Raw genomic sequence first — 8,289 nt, forward strand, 5'->3', positions numbered from 1 at the left:
ATGACGTCGAAGTCAGGGTTGATGGCTCGCCTTGTGATCTAGGACAATATCACCGTCGGAGGAGCTCTGGCCTCAGGTCAAACCCTCCGGCTGGATGGCTTTATCATGACCGCCCATTCGGCCGGTGAGCCGACGATGACTTCTCGGGTCATTGAAAATGGCCTCCGAATTGACTCCGAATACTCCAAACGGATGGATCCAACGGAATTGTCATGCTTGGACGAACTCCTGGATCGCATCGCCGCCTTGGGGGTCACTACAGACTACGATCAGATTGGGCTTAAACCCGATCAGAGAGAAATCAAATCTCCACCGATCACCCATCAGATAGCTGTAGTAGAGGAGCAAAACAACAACTCTCCCTCTATACTGAGGACGAACTATGTTCGGATCTCCGAGCTCGAAGAGCCGGATACCTATCCGCGGAACGACATGCCTTGTCCTCCGAACCCGGAATCAGATGGTAGACCTGAAAAATCGGTCGATCTCCCGAAGCCCGAACTATCAAGCTCGGAAATTTCTCAAACTCCGGATCCCAAATTGGGTCAGGGTTCAGATTTAAATCCACCCACCCACCCAGATATACGTGATCTCACATACCTACGGCAGTAGTCTCAGCAAACAGTCCATCACTTTTGGTCCAGATTCCTCCATGTCAAGGACAAGATTAAAGATTGCCGCGATGAAGATGCGATCTCAATATTCTGCAGTAATTGTACGGACTAAGGAATCCTCAACGCCATCAACCGCCGTCACGTATTACACTTTGCTGACTTGGCAACCATAGTACCGAAGTACCGCGCAATGGAAAGCGCCTGGAAAACTCAGGCAGCTCGCTGGGAACCACTAGTTTCCACTCAACCCCCCGTCCGGGCAAAAAGGATGCACCCTCATGGGGAGCCCGACACAGCAGTAAAGAAATCTAAACCCATTACGGGGCGCGGAACCGTTCTGGAGGAATGGCTCGATAGACCATGCAAAATACACACAACACTGGATACCATACCTACTCACAGCCTTAGAGCATGTTGGATACTCCGGCAAGTGGCCAAGAGTGGCGAGGATATCCTCACCAAAAATACCTCAGAGCAACACCCCCGAAAGACGACGACCTCAGGGTATTGACAGTCTTTGAGACTTTCGCTTCAAACAATCAGCACAAAAGGGCCCTCCGCGACCTCGCCGAAGTCTGCCAAGTCACAACAGTAAACCCCTGGAATGTCATGGTCATAACCTTCAATGCCAGTGACGAACTAAAATTCTGGATAGCTCGGGTGTTGGTGTCAAAACCGGTGAATCTCGGGTAGGGGGTCCCGAACTGTGCGTCTAAGGTCGATGGTCACAGGAGACAGGGGACACAATGCTTTACCCAGGTTCGGGCCCTCTCTATGGAGGTAATACCCTACGTCCTTCTTGATTGATCTTGATGAATATGAGTATTACAAGAGTTGATCTACCACGAGATCGTAATGGTTAAACCCTAGAGGCCTAGCTTGTATGGTTATGATAATGTACCTGTCCTCCGGACTAAGTCCTCCGGTTTATATAGACACCGGGAGGATCTAGAGTTACACAAGGTCGGTTACAAAGAAAGGAATCTACATATCTAGTCGCCAAGCTTGCCTTCCACGCCAAGGAGAGTCCTATCCGGACACGAGTGCAGTCTTCGGTCTTCGTATCTTCACATCCCACAAGTCCGGCCCATGGCTAACAGGCCGGACGCCCGAGGACCCCTTAGTCCAGGACTCCCTCAGTAGCCCCCGAACCAGGCTTCAATGACGAGGTGTTTGGTGCGCAGATTGTCTTCGGCATTGCAAGGCGGGTTCCTCCTCCGACGACTTCCAAATAATGCATTCGGTTTTTAATTCAAGGCCGCGCCCCTTGGCTTCTGTGCATCAATGACTTCAGCTTCCACGTGTCGGGCGAATGTGGACGGTCAGGGTATTTTTTGCAAATAACACCCTGGTCATGCAAGAAAGAGCGTCTATTTAAAGAGATTGGGTCTTAGATCCATTCGGCACCATACGGAGAAAATCCTCATATATTGCCAGGAAAGACCATTCCAACATGGCTAGCATTCCCAGCTCCTCCTCCCGTTCCGACTCGAAGAAAGGCGAGTGGGAGAGGTCCTCCGTGTCCCACAACCGATTGGCGAAGTTGCAAACGCAGGGATTTCTCCCCCCTGCGGATCTGGTCCCTGTTCGAGCAGGGTTGGCTTACTTCAACGGCAAAACCCAGGCGGAGGATTTCCCCAATCCATCTACGGGGGAACGAGTATGCTTTGTCCCCTATCTGCTGAGGGGCGTGGGATTTCCAATTCACCCATTCCTCCGAGGGCTTCTGGAGTATTATGGCCTCCAGCTGCATAATTTTACCCCAGCCTCCATCCTGCACATTGCGGGTTATGTCGCTTTATGCGAACTATTCCTGGGTTGTGAGGCCCATTTTGATCCGTGGAGAAGGTTGTTTTGTCTTGTCCCGCGCAACCATGAGGGATCGATATTTGAACTGGGCGGGGCCTAAATATGGCGCATTGCTGAGACCGAATACCTATCTGGCACACCGAAGAAAGCTTCCAAAGAGTGGACCTCTGAATGGTTTTATATTGACGACGTCGCTCTTCCCGACCCAGTCCGGATGGGCCTCCCCGAAATTTCAAGTGCTCCGTTGAAGAAACACCATAGCTGGCGTCCTCGGAGCCTCGAGGAAGAGGATAGCGCAGAGATCAATCTGCTGCTGGGTAAGATTAAGATGCTCGCCCAGTCCGGATTGTCAATAGGCAAGGTAATGGTGGTCTCCATAACGCGCGCGCGGGGGGGGGGGGGGGGGGGGGGTCCAACCACTCCAATATAGAGGGCTACCCATGTGGCATTACAATGGGGAAGACGATGCCTCCCGCTATGGTCGGAAGGGCCCGAAGACTCCCGCCACTCTGGCCAAAATATTGGCCGAACTGTATTAAGGGGAGTAGGAGGAGTTCACCCATCTCCAAAATCGAGATGGGTTTTCCATGTACAATTATCCTAGCTAGGTAAGCTCTAACTCCACTATTTGACTCCTCTCCCTGAACTATTTTTGAAGGGCGGTATCTTATTCATTCATGACAGGAATGGCGAAAGGCTGTCGAGGGGATCCATGACCCTGCCCCTCAGCCGGAGAATCACAATCGGGATCTTGACCCCGGATATGAGGAAGATCCAGACATATTCGTGGAGCTCAAAAATGGAGTTTTCTACCAGATGAGCTATGACGGCACGGATGTACCCACCATCACCGATTACCCCGGCCTCCTTTCTGTTTCGCACGTAAGTAATCATGAGACACTTTGTCCGAGAGGGTTTTCTCATTCTTCCTCACTCACCGCACCATCCTGTGCCCATAAGGGGAGGCGTTCGGTTCGTCGTGCAACCCCGGGGGCATCTCCAGAGTGAACGGCTCCCATGTCGGGCATGCCATCGAAGAGGAAGGTAAACAGAGATACGGTCAGGCCTTCCTTGAAGAGATATGGGTTTGCAACTATGCTCTTTTTAGCATTTGCGTCCAACTGTGACTTATATGTTCATTTTTATTAGGGAAAAGGTTCGACGGACTGTGTTCGGGGACCCGACCAGTCGTACTCCTGATCACCAAGATTCGGTCCCAGCTGAAGAGACGGGGCCCGATATGGGAGTGGCGCCGGACTGTCCTTCTGCCGAGGATTCAGAAAATATGTCCGTCACCAATTCGGAAGTGGAGAGCGCCATGAATCACCGACGCCGGAGGGCCATTTTACGAAATCCCCACTTCTCAAAAGAGGCGTTAGGTGCCTTCAGCTCGGCTGATGCATACATCCGAGCTGCTCGAGATGGGCTTAACAGAGCCACCGAGCAACATTTGAAAGATGTGCAGGTAAGTTTACCTTGTACGAATTTGATAACCATGTGCCCGTAGCCCCCGAGACTTGAAGCAGTTGGGACAAATGTTTTAAGGATCGTTGTATAACCAGGTTCTTACGGAGAAGAACGACCTGCTAGCCCAAGAGCTGGAGCAGTGCCGGACACAGCTAACTACTGCTACCACCGAACTGGAAAAGTTCAAGAAGGCGTCCTCTGGTAATATTTCCCTCCATCGGGAAACAAAAAATTATACGCCAGCTGTATTGCAACTGCTGCTTGTCTCATAATAGGGTCATCGGACCAACCGGGAGAGGAACTCAAGGCCGCACGAGCGAAAAAGAGGCTAAGAGACAACATGCCGCAGGCGAGCGCGTTCTGACCCGAGTCAGAGAGGAGAAAAACAAACTCTAGGATTCAAACACCAAACTGGGTGAAGAACTGAAAGATGTGCGAGCCCAGCTAGCCGACTTCGTGAAGGAGAACAAAAAGCTGTGAGGCGGCATATTCAGTATGTGGCCGAATTTATCTTATAACAGTTTGGGGTACAATTAGCTGATATAGCTGTGATTGCAGGTATGTTGATGGGCCGTCCCGAAGAGGAGGTGTTCGGATCATCAAGTGATCTTTTGCAAGGGCTGTCGCAGTTACACGAGCAAGCTCGGCAGGCAATGCGGAGTGTAGCCAAGGCCTTATGGCCATCCGCCTCCCCTCCAGGGAGTATGGAGAAGCTTATAGAGCTGTTCAAGGGAGCGCGGTGGCGTATCCGACTATGAAAGATATCGGCCTGCCGAGAGGGTGCGCGAGAGGCCTGGGCCATGGTAAAACGCGGTATACCAAGCTGGATCCGAATCACATGGCCCGGGTCGGACCGCTAGGGTCAAATGGGGAAGAAATTCCCGTTAGTTTAGTATATGACCAAGTAGAGGTGGCCGCGAGATATTCCCAACAGGATTGTAAGTTAGACCGCCTGTTGGATGGTATAGAGGAGGAAGTCTTTAAGTCCTAAGTATCTATGTACTTTCCTTCTAGCTGGATTGTAAAAACAATTTTCATGGCCGACCTTTTCGCTTCGACCTCTGGACCCGAAGGTGCGAGTGTTTCCGAATACCCTAGCGGTAAAATATACCGGGGTATGCATGGGAACCAGGCCTAGGGGTCATAGTTGCTTGAACAGACAATGTGTATCTGGCTAATTATGTTATATTACATTATGTAAGAAACATGTTCCAGAGAGAATAGTTCCGTTAAGGGTTCCTTTCCCTGGGTGTGCATGCGTTTAATGTGCATGTCCGAACTGTGATTGAAAAAAATCGTAGAGTAAGTAACTTCTGGTGTTTCACAATGGAGTGAATGCGGAAATGTCTTTAATTCACCGACCAAATATTCCCTTAAGAACGCTAGCTTTCGGCTTCACCCAGTCTGAGGTACACATCGAGATGACCCGGCAGTAACAATCTCAGAGGTGCTCCCTTTATGCCCTAGCCGAACTAACGGGAACGTAGGGCATAAGCACAGGAGCCAGGCAACCCAGCTTGGCCAAAACTTAAGTTATATCGATGCATATAATGGCGAAGAAAAGGTACATATGGGAATAACGCATATGTGGTGAGCATGATGCTCGAAGAATAGTAGCAAGCTTCTGTACAAGAAGCCCCCAGGTATAATGGACGTACATATTTGGAGATGTACGCATCAGGGGGGCATGGTCTAGCCGTACTAAAGCCGTAGGGCTAAAGAGCAAAACGCAAAGAGATAAAAAACGAAAAGAGAGAAAAACAACATTAATAACAGGAGGAAGGAGACAAACACAGAGTTCGGCGCTAGGCATAGAATCGTCGGAGTCTGGCCGCATTCCAGGGGTTCGGTTCCAGGTGATTGGCTGACGCATCACGCAGGCGGTGCGCTCCTTCGGTGAGAACTTCGTCAGTGATGAAGGGACCCTCCCACTTGGGCTTGAGTTTGTCATTTTTCTTCTCTGGCAGGCGTAGAACGAGTTCACCAACGTTATAAGTCTTGGCCCACACTTCTCTACTTTGATACCTGTGAGCCTGCTGTTGATAAAATGCGGAACGGGCTTTTGCGATGTCGCGCTCCTCCTCCCGGGCCTCTAAGATGTCATGCTGATCAAGCTTAGCCTCTCTCTCTTTGCACATGCGCACTCGAGGTGAGTCATGAATAATGTCGCAGGGTAAAACTGCTTCCGCACTGTACACCATGAAGAAAGGTGTATATCGAGTAGTGCGGTTGGGCGTGGTCCACAACCCCCAGAGTACGGAGTCAAGTTCCTCCACCCAGTGCTTGTCTGATTTTTTCAAAGACTGCACCAGTCTAGGTTTGATGCCGCTCATAATAAGACCATTAGCCTGTTCGACTTGACCGTTTGTCTGCGGGTGATAGACAGAGGCGTAATCGAGCTTAATGCCCAGATTAGCACACCAAGTTTTCACTTCATCGGCTGTGAAATTAGAGCCATTATCGGCGATGATGCTGTGTGGAACACCATAACGGTGTACCATGCCTGATATGAAATCTATTACCGGCCCCGCCTCGGCCGTTTTGACTGGTTTGGCCTCTATCCACTTAGTGAATTTGGCCACCATGACCAGCAAATACTTTCTCTTATGGCTTCCTTCTTTAAGGGGTCCAACCATATCGAGTTCCCAGACCGCAAAATGCCAAGTGATGGGGATTGTTTGTAAGGCAGTGGGGGGCATATGGCTTTGGTTGGCGAAGAGTTAGCATCCGACGCAACGTTGGACAAGGTCCTGTGCATCTGCTCAGGCCGTCGGCCAATAAAATCCTGTACGGAAGGCCTTGCTAACAAGGGCCCGAGCTGCAGCGTGGTGCCCGCCGAGACCTGCATGAATCTCAGCCAGAAGCTGTCGCCCCTCCTCTTCGGAGATACATCTTTGAAGGACTCCGGTAGCGCTTTTCTTATAGAGCTCTCCGTCATGAACCTTGTAGGCCTTCGAACGCCGGACAATGCAGCGGGCCTCATTCTTATCCTCGGGAAGCTCCTTCTTATTAAGGTAGGCCAGGAATGGCTCGGTCCATTGGGCGATGACTGCTATAATGAGATGGGCCGATGGTGTTATTTCGGTGGTTGAGCCTCCGACGATATCGGTGTGTTCGAAATTTGGGGTTGTGTTCGAATCCGGACTGGTGTTGCCGCCTTCCCCCTGCCACACCACGGATGGCTTAAAAAGCCTTTCTAGAAAAATGTTAGGTGGGACGGGGTCGCGCTTAGCGCCTATGTGAGCAAGAACGTCCGTCGCTTGATTACTTTCTTGGGCCACATGATGGACCTCGAGTCCCTCGAACCGAGCCGACATTTTTATGACGGCATTAAGATAAGCTGCCATCTTCGGGTCTTTGGCACCGAAGTCTCCATTTATTTGAGATATTGCGAGGTTTGAGTCCCCGCGCACTTCCACGCGTTGTATGCCCATGGAGACAGCCATCCGAAGACCATTCAATAAGGCCTGGTATTCGGCTACGTTATTGGAGTCTGTGTATAGTATTTGGAGTACATACTGAATGACGTCTCCAGTAGGGGACGTTAAAATGACGCCCGCTCCTAGTCCTACCAGCATTTTGGAGCCATCGAAATACATAACCCAATTGGAATATGTGCCATACTCTTTAGGGAGTTCGGCCTCTGTCCATTCGGCGACGAAGTTAGCCAGTACTTGGGATTTAATAGCTCGACGTGGTTTATATGTAATGTCAAATGGGAGGAGCTCAATGGCCCATTTGGCAATCCGGCCCGTGGCATCGCGGTTGTTTATTATGTCGTTGAGTGGTACTTCGGAAGCCACCGTGATCGAACACTCCTGGAAGTAGTGTCGTAGCTTTCGGGATGCCATGAAGACCGCATATGCTATCTTTTGATAATGGGGGTCCCGGGATTTGCATGGTGTAAGGACAGTGGATACGTAGTATACTGGCTTCTGAAGCGGGAATTTGTGTTCGTCCTATTCTCGTTCAACGACGAGTACGACGTTCACCACCTGATGTGTTGCCGATATGTATAGCAACATGGGTTCGCCGACATTTGGTGCGGCCAGGATTGGGTTGCTCGCTAGAAGGGTTTTTATTTCTTCCAGTCCGGCTGTTGCCGCGTCTGTCCACTCGAAGCGATCAGTTCGCCATAGAAGGCGATAGAGTGGCAGTGCCTTTTCTCCCAATCTGGAGATAAAATGGCTTAGAGCTGCCACGCAACCCGTGAGTTTTTGGACTTGTTTAAGGTCTGTTGGCGTAGCCAATTGTGATAGAGCTCGGATTTTGGCTGGATTTGCTTCAATTCCTCTATTGGAAACAATGAAGCCCAGCAGCTTTCCTGCGGGGACGCCAAAAACACACTTTTCCGGGTTGAGCTTAATGTCATATGCGTGGAGGTTGTCAAATGTGAGGC

Source organism: Triticum urartu, chromosome 4A (assembly GCF_056163025.1).
Source record: "Triticum urartu cultivar PI428250 chromosome 4A, HENAU_Tu73, whole genome shotgun sequence".
NCBI lineage: Eukaryota > Viridiplantae > Streptophyta > Magnoliopsida > Poales > Poaceae > Triticum > Triticum urartu.